General features: G+C 43.6%; 1 long non-coding RNA gene and 1 other non-coding gene across 5 annotated transcripts; both read left to right on the plus strand.

Moving 5' to 3' along the window:
* Positions 1-115: 115 nt before the first annotated feature.
* LOC115178046 (uncharacterized) lies at positions 116-16,077 on the plus strand. 4 transcript variants are annotated; one of them, XR_003872537.1, is made up of 4 exons: positions 116-864; positions 12,158-12,249; positions 14,627-15,014; positions 15,703-16,077. It is a non-coding gene; the product is annotated as an uncharacterized LOC115178046 (long non-coding RNA). The 4 variants fall into 4 exon arrangements; XR_003872539.1 differs by lacking the exon at positions 116-864 and having other exon boundaries at positions 11,795-12,249; positions 14,627-14,786; positions 14,919-15,014; XR_003872538.1 differs by lacking the exon at positions 12,158-12,249.
* Positions 3,876-3,950, plus strand: trnaa-ugc (transfer RNA alanine (anticodon UGC)). The gene has a single exon. It is a non-coding gene; the product is annotated as a tRNA-Ala (tRNA).
* Positions 16,078-16,623: the final 546 nt, after the last annotated feature.

Consider the following 16,623-nt stretch of genomic DNA (forward strand, 5'->3'; position numbering starts at 1 on the left):
TCTTAATAACGGTCACTATGCCTATTAGGCTATTATATGCCAATTTGATGACATTATGTGGGCCAAATACATGTATAATTCGTATAAGAAAGAAACCATAGGAATGTGTCCACTTTTCTTTCGTTGTGTTGTCAATAGTGTGCCGATTTCTATGAATGTCTACTCCATCAATAAGTAGCCTATAACAATATCAGTCAAGTGCTGCGCCCAACCTTGGCAATGGAAACCTATAACTTAGAGACAAGTCGAAGTGACGCGCTCAAAATAACCAGGTTACCGCTTAGCAGAAGCCCATTTTGGGGAGGTCCCAGCACGAGGGCGCAACACCATATATCAAATCCTTTCAGCTCTTGGCGATGTCGTGGTCATATAGCCTACAACTGGGCAATAACATCAGCAAGTCCGTTTACAGAGAATGGATATTTTGAGGACCGTCGGCGGTGCGTAGCGCACGGGGGTCGCTCAGACTGGAAAACATCGCATTTATCCATTTAAAAAAGCTTAGGAGAATCACTGGCGCCGCGGCACGAGTGCTACACTGTTGCGTTTTTCTTATTTAGGAAAAAACAACATTTCAAGTTATTTTGAAAGAAAGTGGTGCAATTCGTCCCCAAGGATATTCTTTCTAAATTTGGGGATTGTGCAATACCAGCGCCACTGATCAAAAAGAGGGGCGGTGGTGGTGTGATGAGCAGCAGCGAACTTCAACTTCGCACGCATCTCCAATCTCTCCCATACACTCCTCATCAAGCGAGGGTTTTGCGCGAAGTCATCTTGCTGTCCAAGGGATGCGGACGACACATCACGGATCCTACCGCGTTGCGTGTTTATGCTGAACATGTTTGTGACATTGGAGAATATCAGGTAAAGACAACGTTAGCTCAGTCAAACAGTGAATATGAATAGCCTAGTATGGTTCTGTAGACTTCCTTGAATTGATTGTTGCGCCTTCTTGTCTGGGTAGGAAGTAGTCGACAATATTGGGACAATTAATTTGTGCCAACTGCGTTTTTGAATAGGATATACTGAATGAATGCTAAACTGCCAATATTTAGGCTATTTTGTTCGTCATTATTCATCATAATACACTTATAAATCAAGGACAAGACACAATTCCTCACACAATTATAGAGTGCTCTGAAATCAGTGTGTGCCAGAGTCTGGGTCTTTGCGGGCAAGGTGAGTCCTCATTCATTCAACTGGCCTACAAAGTCCCAGTTTCTGACTCATGTGACCAACACGTTCAGAATATATTGCAAGTGAACTGACAAAATATAGGTTCTGTACTTGTGAACAATTTCACACTAATGCAATTTGGGGAGACGACATGCGCTGCACATTTCCCTGATTATGGACTACCTAACTAAGTGTATAACTTTTGCGCAAAACGCACAGGCCTTGTTTATGGCCCTCACAGGGATTTATATCAAAATGTCAATTATAACACACAATATATAGCCTATATTGTTCCTTATTCTAGAAGTGAAGGGGTCAAATTGAGATTGTTTGTTCATTGTTGTAATAAGATTGTCCTAAGAAATGATGACAAGTCAGCAAAACAATTATTTAATACCCTTTTACAACACCGATCTATAACTTCTTTTAGATGACATCACATCAAGTCCATATCTTTTCTACATGTGACACGTGGGCGTAAATCTCTATGACAGGCCTTCATGTGCTCTTCTCAACATTTATCAGACCTACATCTTGGAAATAGCCTTAGACTGGCCCATAAAAAAACGTCTTCATGCAAAGATGCAATAACTTTTATGACATCTCTTAACAGTCTACTTGGGAATACTTTGTACGTCTAAGATAATAGTTGAATTCAACTGAGGGGGATAAAAAAAAGTCCATCTTCTAATACGCTTAATAAAAAGTCCATCTTCTAATACGCTTAAAGTGTGTTAGTCATAAAAGTAGCAGTGAAGTCAGGTACCAAAATTAGTCTCAGACATATTTTCACCAGCGAATGCCATAGTCTCCATACCCCACTAGTGAATTTAGCATCTATACTCTAAATGTTTTACGTAATTAATATTAGGAATGCTGATGGTGACATCTACATACTCAAATGACACATAGGTAAGACATATGCTGAAGCATGTGTTTTATTTAAAGATGGATGCAATACTATCTAATTATTATATATCTAAGTATAATGATCTTTGCCGTAGTACTGTATTACAACCTCTACTATCTCACCATCTGGCTAAAATGCATGGCATCAATACATTTCTTTACAGTGCTGTTTTATGTAGTTTAAGTAGGCGGTGTTCTTCTCATGTCTTTAACACAGACTGTTTATACAAGCCTGCCATTTTAAGCTAGTTGTGATAAAGCTGCGGCTGTCAGATGGCAGCTCCGTTGAACTATTTTACACATCAGTGTACTTATTTAAACACTTCATTTGTTTGTTAGCAACAGTATAAGGACAAAATACAATAAACCTTGACGATTAGCATTTGTGAAACATTATCTTCTAACTGGAGAAATGATATAAAAATTCACCTCAAGAGTTTCAAGTTTAGATCAATTAAAAAACGGAATTAAATAGATTACACCTTCAAACTAAGTGAGAAGTTATTAACTTTCCTATTGCTCTGTTTCAGGTCATTGTAAGATAAATGTAGGCCTATGCTGATTTATATCCTACTACCATAAAGATGAAATGACTCACTACAAAAACTAAACCAAAAACCATGCATGACACAACTCCTCCTCAATACCAACCAGGAAAACAGCCAGTATGAGTATGCGAGCATAGAGGGCCTAAGTAGGAAGGCTTGGGAGGCTGGTAACACGGTCCTGGGCCTGGGTTGAATAAGCACCATGGCTATGCTAGATATCTGGGATATCCACCAAGAGCGCTGATTAAAGTTAGGATAGAAACTGTGCTCGTTGCTACCGCCTACCAAGCCTTTCTCAATGGAATTTGACATTGTTCCAGGTCCAGTCACTCATCTCGCGACTTGTAATAGTCTTTGTAATCACTTTAACTAGACCATATCAGTCTCTAACACAGGCTGCAGCTGTAACTAGGCCCGGGCCCTGTAACTAGGCCCAGGCCTACACTACATGTGTGAGCATATGCCAGGGAATGCTTGTTCAAGATATGTCAGGTCATTGGATTCGTTCATTGCGTTTCCAACTTAAACACAGCAATTCCTAAAGCCATAACATATGTAATATATTGTCATTATGTAGTAATTGTGAATACAGCAAACTCCTCTAATTCAACTGGCCTAGGTTGTGTTTACCTTGTCTGGTACAGTTAAGCTGAAGAGCTAATGAACTAGACTAGGGACCCTCCTGAGAAAGACTGAAGCTCTGAACTCATTCAACCCCCTTTAAAACGCCTACGCTAATCCCAATAAAACATAGCCATTATAAATATACAATTCATAAATTGCTTTGTGTGAAATATGCAACCCTCTAGCCCCATCCATTTAAACTCAAAAGTCTAATGTGTTGGCCTATCGACAAGCTGGCTGGTTCTTCTTTCGCCTCTGTTTGTTGTTCCGAATGATCCAGCCACAGTTCTGCTGGTACCCAACTAATCCAAGCTGTGAACCCACTCCTCAGCCGGTCCACAAGCCAGTAAACGCTACGGTTCAATCTCAAAAAAGTTGGAACAGACATAAGAGAGAGGGAGAAAAAGAGAGAGAGAGAGAGGAAGGGAGGGAGGGAGAACGAGAAAAAGGCAGCAAGAAAAGTGAGGGACTTTTAGGGGCAGCTGTGTTTTATTAACCCAGTCATAATGCCCCTAAAAATCCTTATTGCTCTTGCAATGGTCAACAGAATCTCCTATAAGAACAAGTCTCTATGTTATGGGCGACGCACTCATACGGACATATTACAAGCTCTATGATGGCTCCCTGTGGCTCAGTTGGTAGAGCATGGTGTTTGCAACGCCAGGGTTGTGGGTTCGATTCCCACGGGGGCCAGTACAGAGAGAGAAAAAAAAAATGTATGAGATGAAATGTATGTATGCATTCACTACTGTAAGTCGCTCTGGATAAGAGCGTCTGCTAAATGACTAAAATGTAAAACATTTTTTAAATGTAAATCCATTGGTCACATTGTCAAGTCCCTGAAAGATGTTCAGACAGTCTTGGAACAAATTGGAGGGAATTGAAAATTGAATAGAAAATGCTTATTTGTTATTCCCAACTGATGCATTATGGCCGTCGTCAATGAATTAGTCAAACAAATCTAGTTAGATGCAACTCTAGGTAGATGCAACAGACGTTCTTATCCAAAGTTCACGGCTCGTTCAAGGTGCTACGTACAGCATCACGATACTTTAGATGAGTGGGATGATTCAAGATCACAGCACACCTTGCCCAGACAGAACTATAGACATCTTCATCCTCACTAATGATAGCTAAGTACCCTGCAGGCTGGCCTTAGGATGACATTATCTCCCCAGTCTCCATTGTTTAACATGCAGACAAGTGAGCTATATGTCCTTCAGTTTCTTGACATTGCGCCAAGGGCCAGACAGAGAGACGGGCGGAGGATTCTGATCTGATCCGGGTTGGGGTGTGGTGGGGTTGGAGAACTGTCTGAGAGGGGGAGGCTGGCTGGAGGAGACGGAGAGGAGTGCTCTTCCGTGGGGGTGAGTCATCGCCTTCGGAGGCTATTCGGTGAGTTTCATCTGGGAGGATCGTGAACCTTCGGTTGGTCGGTGAATCCGCTGTCCTCCTCGCCACAGCCAGAGAGGGGCTGGGAAGGAAAGTGTGGGGGCCTGGCTGGGCTGATGACTCAGGGCCACGCACCGCACAAGGAGTGAGGGAGGAGGGGGAGGGAGGGAGGAATTACTCAGAGCATGTGGAATCTCATACAGCTATCACAGGACAGACACTGTGCTTCTACTAGGCTCCGAGGCACTGTAGAAGTCTGTCCTTAGACACAGCAGTAATGGCAGTGGTAAGACGGCTAAGGGCCATTGGTTTCCATTGAAGAGGAACAGAACAGAGAAGTATATTCTTGTCCTCGCACTTTGAAGCAAAGTCATGCCCCCCTTCTTATTGAATGAATTACGTCTTTCTATCACAGCAAGTCGGTGCAGGTTTGACACTCTGCAACTCCAGCAAAGTAATTAAGCATTTCATGCTGTCAAAATATTCCATTACAAAAGTCTTGAAGATTTGGGAAGTGTCTCCAGTGACTATCTAGATGGGAGGGGGAGGTGAGTTGGGCCGTTTATTGTCCAGTTCTTCCTGTTTCTTTTCTTGAGTGATGATGCTCCTCCTCCATCTCTGTCATTGGAGAAATCCTTTCGAATAGCCAAGCTTCATTGAGTGATGATGACAAGCATTTCCGGGAAGAGAAAGTGAGTGGTGTATGACATGCACCATGGACTCTCTAGCGTGAGTCATCAGGCCTAAAGACGCCGAGCTGTGAGTGGGGATTCAGGTGTTGATAAATGGCCAACGGTGGAGGGCTGGTCGGGAGACAGGTGGGGGCTGGTGTGTGTTGGATATGTGTATTGTGTGATGTGAGTGTGGAGGGGGGTTATGGTGTGTGTCTGTGTCTCCATGAAGGGGGGTTGATGTTGTGTGATGCATGACTCAACAGGAGAGAAGGCCACACCCATGGGACGAGCCCAGGCTCCCTTCAGCGGCGGGATGGGCCTAGATCTCACTGACTATGGGTGCCATGATTAAGGTGTCTTGGCCTAACAGATGGAGCTCAAACACTTACGGATGCCACTCAAATCCTGAACAAACACACCGACACAAAGGCAGAGAGGCCGGGCGAGAAAGTGGAGCACACCTTCACCTTCTGCCGTATCCCCATGTTTAAACAAACTCTTCCAACCTGACTTCAGCCAACCGGCTACTGAGAGTCTGAGACCTGGCCCCGTATTCACAAAGCATCTCAGAGTAGCAGTGCTGATCTTGGATCAGATCCTGCCCTGTCTATACAATCATATTCATTATGATCTAAAAGGCAAAAAACTGAACCTAGATCTGCAGAGTAAACAGAACAACTTAGCCATGGCTTAACCATGTGTTGCATCTCCATTATGGTAATTTCCTCCAGTAATTACTAATCATTAAATGTCTCACTCCCAATCACCTGGTTAGTGTTTATAATACGGCCTGCCTTGGTAAATTCCCATCATTCTGAAATAGCCTGATTGTGTTTAATTGGAGTGTTCACTAAACAGAGTCCACCCACCAGCATCAACAAATCCAATGTATTTTAACAGCAGGCAACAATTTAATCCACCTCAATATATCGCCATTGTAAATAACCAAGACGCAGAGCACAATGTTGCACAATCAGCCTGAGTTTAGGAGGAGTTGAAAGGTCAGGTAAACAGTTGTCCCAGGCTTTCCCTGCCTTTTAATCAGGACTCCTGTCCATTTTTATCTTGGTTAGATCTCTTGACTTATGGCTGTGTACACTAATGCTGCACTTCATGGCTTCTTAACCCACCGTTTGGTTTGCTTCATATGGACTGGAATGTCAAGTTGCTATTTGGCATGGAGGCTTGTGCGCTGAGTCGCCGACAAAGCATGGAATGAATCCTTTGTAGGCTAATGGGCGGGCCAACCTTTTCCAGTGTTTGTCATGGTGAGTTTGTTTGCGTAAATGCGTACCTCATATTCATATTCAGTGCTAACTTCAGTGCTTGTGTGTTTCCATTCTGTGAATATAGATCCTCAAAGCTCAAAGTGGTCCTGTCTCAGAGAGAACTGCCTCATTCAGCACAAATATTATGGAAGACCATTTAGATACTTCTCCACCCTCCTTGTCCTCGCCAACCAGCCATGGCGGAGGTGCTGACAGATTTGTAGTTGTTTTCTGGCAATTTGGGGTCAACGATGCATGTTAGCAAACCTTTTGCATTGGAAAACCAGGAGGCCCCCAACGTGCATTCAGCAATGTACACAGCACTCCGTTGGGTGATTGGCATGTGTCTGATGATGCTTTAGATATGGTGGTGGCCGTCGAATGAAGCGTTCACAGTAAACTAATGTTGGCAGGGGTCTGTATTGGCAAGAATGCACAAAATCCCTGTCATTCAGTAACTAATAGACCACTTTAACGCTAAAACAGACTTCGCAGAGTAAGCCACAGATGCTCAAACGTTCAAATCTCTGCACAGCACGTTGGAAAGGACTAAGGGGAGACAACCTTGCTACCTCAAATGGCCTCCTGCAGTCTTCAAGGACTGAGTGGGGCCGGTGAACTTAAGGAGATTTTCATGGTTTCTGAAGTATCTTTGGGTTTTCTCAGGCGGTCTCAACAGCACAGCATGAAGGTTACAGCTTGAAGACCCACAGTCTAGTCCTCCTTGTTCAGGCTGGCTCAGTTGATAGGACGACATGACCATAAGGGGAAATCCATCTTCCTCAAAATCCCTCTAAAATTAGTATTCCGCCCCTATCAAAACTGTCAATGGAGCTCCTTCAAATCACAGAGAAAACATGATTGTTACTCTTTGGTCTTTCTGTTGGCAAACCCCCTTCATCTTGAAGGAGAAGCAAAATACATTTATAGTCCGTTTCAGGGGGAAAATGTGTGTGTAGCACAACTGTTCTACAGGGCCGAACAAAGAGATGTTTTATGTTGGATCTCGATTGATGTCTGTGGATCACAATGTGACAAGGCAGACCTCAGAAGACCCTTGCCCAGCAGCTAGTGATGTGCCTTCTTATTCTTGGAGCCACTCTCTCATTCCAGGACATAGAAACCCTTGGCCTGGCCATCCATAGCCGCCCAACTCCAAAACCAATAGTGCTGCCCATGTGTAAGCAAAGAGGGCAAGTGTTTTTTTCACGACACCTAAATGTCTTTTTCTTTTGTGGACAGCATCTTTCATTGTCCATTTAGCTTTTTGTTATTCCACAAGTCTTTGTCTTGGCCAGTTCCTGTGCACATAGCTCTGCGGGATCTGAGGCGTCACACACTGTGGGGATGTTATTTTGGTCATGTGACGTCTAGAGTTGACACTGGCATCGATCCCCCAGTAGGATCTTTTGACTTCCTTGACTTCCCTTTTAGTTTGTAGTGGAGTAAAGTGGCTTTACAGCGCTTCTACATCAAAACCCTGTTTGGAACGCTTTCTTTAGATCAGTGGTTATCAACAGGTCGATCTCCAAGGCATTCCTAGTCGATCGCCAGATATTCTGTAAAAAAAACACCAATAAGCCTTGCGTTCCTATTTTTTCTTTTTTGTCTCACTCTGTTGTTGGAAGGTGCACCCGATTCAGCTGCCCTGCATGCCAGGTATGCGATATGTTCCCATTTTGAACCATTTCATATGTCTGAAGGTACAAACTCTGCCTTCCCAGTGGGGGGGGGGGGGGGGGGGGGGGGGGGGGAATCATGTGCACTATAGGCCTACCAATCAGAGGACTGTCTTCAGTAACATAGCAGGCATAAAAGAAAGCTACAGCAAAGGGGGTACAGAGGGTAGTGCGCACGGCCTAGTACATCACTGGGGACAAGCTTCCTTCCATCCAGGACCTATATACCAGGCAGTGTCAGAGGGTAGTGCGCACGGCCTAGTACATCACTGGGGCCAAGCTTCCTGCCATCCAGGACCTATATACCAGGCAGTGTCAGAGGGTAGTGCGCACGGCCTAGTACATCACTGGGGCCAAGCTTCCTGCCATCCAGGACCTATATACCAGGCGGTGTCAGAGGGTAGTGCGCACGGCCTAGTACATCACTGGGGCCAAGCTTCCTGCCATCCAGGACCTAGATACCAGGCGGTGTCAGAGGGTAGTGCGCACGGCCTAGAACGTCACTGGGGCCAAGCTTCCTGCCATCCAGGACCTATATACCAGGAGGTGTCAGAGGGTAGTGCGTACGGCCTAGTACATCCCTGCCACCCAGGACCTATATACCAGGCGGTGTCAGAGGAAGGCCCAAAAAATTGTCAAAGACTCCATTCACCCAAGTCATAGCCTAGGACCAAAAGGCTCCTTAACAGCTTCTACCTCCAAGCCATAAGACTGCTGAACAATGAATCTAATTGCCACCGGGACTATACATTGACCCCCCCCCCCCCCTTTTTTTTTTTTACACTGCTGCTACTCGCTGTTTATTATCTATACATAGTCACTTTACAAGTCACTTTACCTGTACCCCCGCATATTGACAACGTACCGGTGTCCCCTGTATATAGCCTCTCTGATGTGCAATTTTCTTGTTACTTTGTGATTTTAATATATTTTTTTTAACTTTAGTTTGTTTAGTACATATTTTCTTAACTCTATTTCTTGAACTGCATTGTTGCTTGTAAGTAAGAATTTCACTGTAAGGTTGTTGTATTGTAACATTTGATTTGAAGACTGTGTCCCTTTTTGGTCAGTGTCAGCGGAGGCCCCTCAGTCTGCTGTTCTCTCCCTCCGCTGAGACTGACCATCAGATGCCTCGTAAAATAAGAAAAAGTGAATTATTTAAATGTATGCTCATTCAGCTGTGCCTCACAATAATACAACTGGTCTATTAATGGTGTGATCATATAGCCTACCTCAAATGTTGAAATATAATTGTAAAAAAAAGTCTGAGAAGCAAAGCCAATATGCAGTGATAATATATTGGGCTTATAGCCTACTGCACAAACCTCATTAATAGAGTACCGTTTTAACAGGTTAATGTTGCCTAGGCTTACGTTTTTAAATCATGTAAAAACGGTAGATCTCGGCTTGCATTCTGACTCAGAAAAGGTATGTGACCACTGCTTTAGATTATTCCGGGTGGTTCCTCCCTTCTTCGTCTTTTATTATTTATCTTCATCTTCTTCATTGTCTTCATCTTCTCCTCAAAAAATAGGTTTTATTCAGTAGCCAACTGTTGCATCAATGCATGCCACCATTTCTAGAACATGGCTGTAGATTTCTTCTGAAGTCGGGTAATATTTATGATGTAACACACCACACAACTGCAGTCTTTTGAAACTTTAGCAGCCTCCGCCACGGCCATTTTAGATATATAAAGTTAATAAAGAAGTTGTATTGAGTAAACAGTTGTCTCCGTTCCCAGAGCGAGAGAGAAGAAAATTAATGTAGTGCAGTAAATTGAACTCAACTTTGCCTCGTTCATGAACCCCCCCCCTAAGAAGAACCTGTTCCAACAAGCGAAACACTTTCCAGCTAAGCTAACACAAAGGCCTTTTAACATAACATAAGATAATTGGTTTTCAATTATGAGATACCAATAAAAACCAGGTTAACGCCTCTGTCAGAGGCTGAGAAACGCTTGAAAAGTGTCGGACATAATCATATAAAGGTCTTTTCTCGAAATACTTTGATACAGGGCCTTCAGAAAGTATTCACACACCTTGACTTATTCCACATTTTGTTGTGTTAGTCTGAATTTAAAATGGATTAAATAGAGATTTTGTGTCACTGGCTTACACACAATACCTCATAATGTCAAAGTGGAATTTTTACAGATTTTTACAAATTAATAAAAAATGAAAAGCTGAAATGTCTTTAGTCAATAAGTATTCAACTTCTTTGTTATGTCAAGCCTAAATAAGTTCAGGAGTAAAAATGTGCCTAACAAGTCACATAATAATTTGTATGGATTATATAGGTCCTGGATGTGTGCACTAAGTGTTAAACATTTTTTTTTTATGACTACCTCATCTCTGTACCCCACACATACAATTATCTGTAAGGTCCCTCAGTCGAGCAATGAATTTCAAACACACAGATCAGGGAGGTTGTCTAATGCCTCGCAAAGGCCACCTAAAAAAAGCATACATTGAATATCCCTTTGAGCATGGTGAAGTTATTAATTACACTTTGGATGGTGTATCAATACACCCAGTCACTACAAAGATACACAGGCGTCCTTCATAACACAGTTTCTGGAGAAGAAGGAAAATGCTCAGGGATTTCACCATGAGGCCAATGGTGACATTAAAACAGTTATAGTTGGCTGTGATCGGAGAAAACTGAGGATGGATCAACAACATTGTAGTTACTCCACAATACTAACCTGAATGAAAAGAGTGAAAAGAAGGAAGCCTGTACAGAACAAAAATATTCCAAAACATGCACCCTGTTTGTAATAATGCACTAAAGTAAAACTTCAAAACATGTGGCAAAGAAATTATCTTTATGTCCTGAATACAAAGTGTTATGTTTGGGGTAAATACAACATCACTGAGTACCACTCTTCATATTTTCAAGCATGGTGGCTGCATCATGTTATGAATATGATTGTCATCAGCAAGGACTAGGGAGTTTCTTCAGGATAAAAATAAACAGAATAGAGATAAGCACAGGCAAAATTCTAGTAGAAAACTCGGTTCAGTCTGCTTTCCAAAAGACACTGGGAGACAAATTCACCTTTCAGCAGGACAATAACCTAAAACAAGGCCAAATATACACTGGAGTTTCTTACCAAGACGACATTGAATGTTCCTGAGTGGCCTAGTTACATTTTTTTACTTACTTTTTTTATTTTACCTTTATTTAACTAGGCAAGTCAGTTAATAACTTAAATCTGCTTGAGAATCTATAGCAAGACTTGAAAATGTCTGTCTAGCAATGATCAACAACCAACTTGACAGAACTTGAAGAATTTTTAAATAATAATGTGCAAAATTATACAATCCAGGTGTGCAAAACTCTTAAGAGACTTACACAAAAATACTTACCACTGTAATTGCTGCGAACGGCAATTCTAACATGTATTGACTCAGGGATGTGAATACTTATGTAAATGAGATATTTCTTTATTTCCTTTTCAATACATTTACAAACATTTCTAAAAACATGTTTTCACTTCATCATTATGGGATATTGTGTGTAGATGGATGAGAATAAAGTCTATTGAAGCCATTTTAAATTCAGGCTGTAACACAACAAAATGTGGAAGGGTATATATGAATACTTTCTGAAGATACTGTACATCCGACAGAAAACACCTTCCCACACACACACACAAGTCGACCCTGGGTGTTCTGCTGAGGTGTTGACGGGGGATTGGCTTCCGAGGAACAGAGGCTGCAACCAATTAGCATACAGAGTAGTGACATGTGATGTAGCCTCAAATGACCCCTGGTTAACAGAGAGGATAGCATGAACACACCACACTTTCTCTATTCTCTCTCTCTCTTCATCTCTCTTTCCTTTTCTCTCTCTTCCTCCTCTTTCTCTCTCTTCCTCCTCAGGTTCAGGCAGTCTAGAGGCCTTGTGATCCGACTGAGCCCCGGCTTTGCGGGATACTCTAGGACGCCAGCATGAAGATAATGAGACAGTCACGGTGGGTCTAGTTCTCCAGGAAGTCAACCGGAGTAGTGAGAATCTTTAAACTACTCTCAAGTCTCATTCAGAGAGAGAGAACCCTGTGGTGGGCGTAAGTAAGAGGATGGATGGTTAAATTGGCTGAAGAGAATGAAATGGATTCATTTCTGGTTTGATTTAAACGCGTAGCAATTAGAGGTGGGAACAGAGTAGTATTAGCAGCAGAGGTGAGAGAGAAGTGAGGTGAATGCTCGACATTTCCCATTAGAAACTGCATCTAGGCCGGTCATATGTGTTAAATAGCCATCTGATTGGCTGACTGACTAGGGTTGTATAGGTCTGTTATACTGTACAGAGCATTATGTAGTCATGAGCTTAGAGAATCAACTCCCCTGTAAACCAGATGACCATCTCAGTGGGACCTGCCAGGTTAAATAAAGGATAGATCAAATAAATAAATGTCGGGGCTTTCCTCTCATGCAGGCTGCAGTTTACAACGGTGTGGAGTGGGACACGGGATGGGACGGCTGGGTGAGATTTACACTAGTAGATTCACAAGGGGCTGGAGTGGTGCTTTTCTCTGCTCTCCTGTCCTCCCTTTTTCTATGCAGCTGCCTGGTATGTGGGTCACACCATGATTTTGTGTGTGTGTACCTCGGCGTGCACCTGTGTGTGTGTGTGTGTGTGTGTGTGTGTGTGTGTGTGTGTGTGTGTGTGTGTGTGTTCCTATATGTGAATGCACCTCTCGCCAGACAGAGGGAGATATTTAAGTGTGACACGCTCCATGGCCTGTTTGCCTTGCTCCCAGCCATCAAGAGAAGTGTACACATCCCTCAGCCAGGCCAGGGAGGATGTTTTTGATGAAGTGGAGGGCTGAATTTAGGCCCAGGCATTCTCAGTATCTGTCACCCAACTCCAATAGATCACCTTGCAGTGTGTTGCCCTGAGGAAGTGTGCGTCCATGTTTACTCCCTCCCTCCCAGCTTCAGGTTGCTTTGAGCTGAGCCCAGTAAATGTACACAGTGCCGTCAGAAAGTATTCATACCCCCTGACTTATTCCACATTATTTATAGCCGGAATTCAAAATTGATTAAATAGATTTTCTTTTCACCCGTCTACACACAATACCCGAAATACTTCCAAAGTGAAAACATGTCTTTAGACATTTTAGCAAATGTATTGAAAATGAAATGCTTGTTAGAATCACCTTTGGCAGCGACTACAGCTGTGACTTTTTCTGGGTAAGTCTCTAAGAACTTTAAACACCTGAATTGTACAATATTTGCACATTATTCTTTTTAAAATTCTTCAAGCGCTGTCAAGTTGGTTGTTGATCATTTATAGACAGCCATTTTCATGTCTTGGCATAGATTTACAGCCTTATTGCAAACAGGATGCATGTTTTGGAATATTTGTATTCTGTACAGGCTTTCTTCTTTCATTCAGGTTAGTATTGCGGAGTAACTACAATGTTGTTGATCAATCCTCAGTTTTCTCCTATCACAGCTATTAAACTCTAACTGTTTTAAAGTCACCATCGGCCTCATGGTGAAATCCCTGAATGGTTTCCTTCCTCTCCGGCAACTGAGTTAGGAAGGGTATCTATGTAGTGACTGGGTGTATTGATACACCATCCAAAGTGTAATTAAAAACTTCACCATGCTCAAAGGCATATTCAATGTCTGCTTTTTAAAGATGTATTTTTCATCCACCAATAGGTGCCCTTCTTTGGGAGACATTGGAAAACCTCCCTGGTTCTTGTGGTTGAATCTGGGTTTGAATTTCACTGCTCGACTGAGGGACCTTACAGATAATTGTATGTGTGGGGTACAGAGATAGTCAAGTCAAACAGCATGTTAAACACTATTATTGCACAGTGAGTCCATTCAACATTAGTTGTTAAGCATATTTTTACTCCTGAACTTATCTAGGCTTGCCATAAAAGGGCTTTTCATTTTTTATTAATTTGTAAAATGTAGAAAAACTATTCCACTTTGACATTATGGGGTATTGTGTGTAGGCCAGTGACACAAAATCTCAATTGAATCCATTATAAATTCAGGCTGTAACACAAGAAAATGTGGAAAAAATAAAGGTGTGTCAATATTTGAAGGCAATGTACACAGTGACACTTGCTTTCCCTTCCTAAAGTGTCACTACATTTACTTCCCTACTAAATTGGAGTACATCACTTTAAGTTCCAGTGTGTATTGAGACGTTTGGATGGACCTTAAATTCCTCCGGTTGTGGTGCTCATGTACTGTATCCTCCGGTTGTGGTGCCTATGTACTGTATCCTCGGTCGACTACAAAGTATGTTGAATATGGTAGGGAAACTCACTGCGCTGTATGTATTTTTGAACAATGCCATAACAATGTCATCTGCCTTGTTTATAGTGGTTTACCAGATGGCTTCCATGGAGTTTCTCAACCTCCACCAAATAGGGAATTCCCATCGACAGCAAGTAAACAACCAGAACACCAACTGCCGCCAATGTAAACATCTTAAGGTAGCAGGCGTCTCTGCTACATTCAAAACCACGGCTGCAGTTGTCAGGTAAAAACAACATCCTCCTTACACTACCTCTCAAACGCTTTCCCAACCCAGACTCAACTCTTACAATCTCTCTCCCAAATGCTGAATTAACGTTGAATGAATGTATTCACTGTATACATATGATCCGTATAGGCTCGGTAAAAGGTCATAAAGCATCCAGTGACGGGTGGAAATGAAGACCACACAGCTTGAAGAGATCAGGTTGAAGAGGGAGGACATATTTAACTTGTGGGTCATAGGTCAAACTCTCTCCCTTTCCATCTCCCCCGCTCTCTTTCACTATCTATCACGGCACAAGGCGAGACCCAGATGCAGACACAGGAGGCAGATGGTTGGAGTCTTACAGTGTTTAATAACCCAAAGGGGTAGGCAAGAGAATGGTCGTGGACAGCCAAAAAGTCAAAACCAGATTAGCGTCCAGGAGGTACAGAGTGGCAGACAGGCTCGTGGTCAAGGCAGGCGGAATGGTCAGGCAGGCGGGTACAGAGTCCAGAAACAGGCAAGGGTCAAAACCAGGAGGACTAGAAAAAGGAGAATAGCAAAAAGGAGTATGGGAAAAACACGCTGGTTGACTTGACTAAACATACAAGACAAACTGGCACAGAGAGACAGGAAACACAGGGATAAATACACTGGGGAAAGAAGCGACCTCTGGAGGGAGTGGAGACAATCACAGGAACAGGTGAAACAGATCAGGGCGTGACATTCTCACCTTTCTCCTTCTGTCCCTCTACCCCTCTCTTTCTATCACCCCACCTCTCTCTTTCTTTACCTACATGTATACTCCACTCTTTTCCTCTTCTGACCCCCTCTCTCCTTCATTCTCACCCTTTCTCTCTCTCAGCCTGGCTGTTATTTCTCCGTATGTTTTGACTATGTGCTACCTAAGCTGCTCTGTGCTGTGGGCTTGTGGCAGGTCTCTGGCAGACAGCAGTGTCAAGTTGGAGGGAGGGTTGGTGGGCTGTGTGTGACATGGAGAAGGGCCCACCAGCTCCGCAGCAGCTCCGCTGAGGCCAGGTCTACAGCTGCCAGGGCCTCTGCTTACAGTCACTGTGAGTTACAACCGTTGCTCCTCACTCACACACACACGCGATACACGCTGACAGGCGCACACACACACACACAGAGGCGAATGCCCCCCCCCACTAGCAGCCACACACACTGCAGACACACACGCTGAGGCAATATATATTCCTACCAGGAGCTTGAGCCCTCTCTGAGAAAGCCCATTCACACTGGCTTGTTAAAGACGGCCATGTAGAAAGAGCACATTTAAAGCCCACACATCAAATACAGGGGCAATGTAATGTGTAGCTAATAGCTCTCTGTGCATTCACACCCACACACACACACACACACACACACACACACACACACACACACCCTGTACCAGAGGGCACGCACACACACACACCCCGTACCAGAGGGCACGCACACACACACACCCCGTACCAGAGGGCACGCACACACACACACACACACACACACACACACACACACACACACACACACACACACACACACACACACACACACACACACACACAGCCCGTACCAGAGGGCACGCACACACACACACACACACACACACCCCATACCAGAGGGCACGCACACACACCCCGTACCAGAGGGCACGTATAACACACACACACACACACACACACACACACACCCCGTACCAGAGGGCACGCACACACACACACACACACACACACACACACCCCATACCAGAGGGCACGCACACACACCCCGTACCAGAGGGCACGCACACACCCCATACCAGAGTGCACACACACACCCCGTACCAGAGGGCACACACACACACACACACACACAC

Source organism: Salmo trutta, chromosome 38, assembly GCF_901001165.1.
Source record: "Salmo trutta chromosome 38, fSalTru1.1, whole genome shotgun sequence".
Taxonomy (NCBI): domain Eukaryota; kingdom Metazoa; phylum Chordata; class Actinopteri; order Salmoniformes; family Salmonidae; genus Salmo; species Salmo trutta.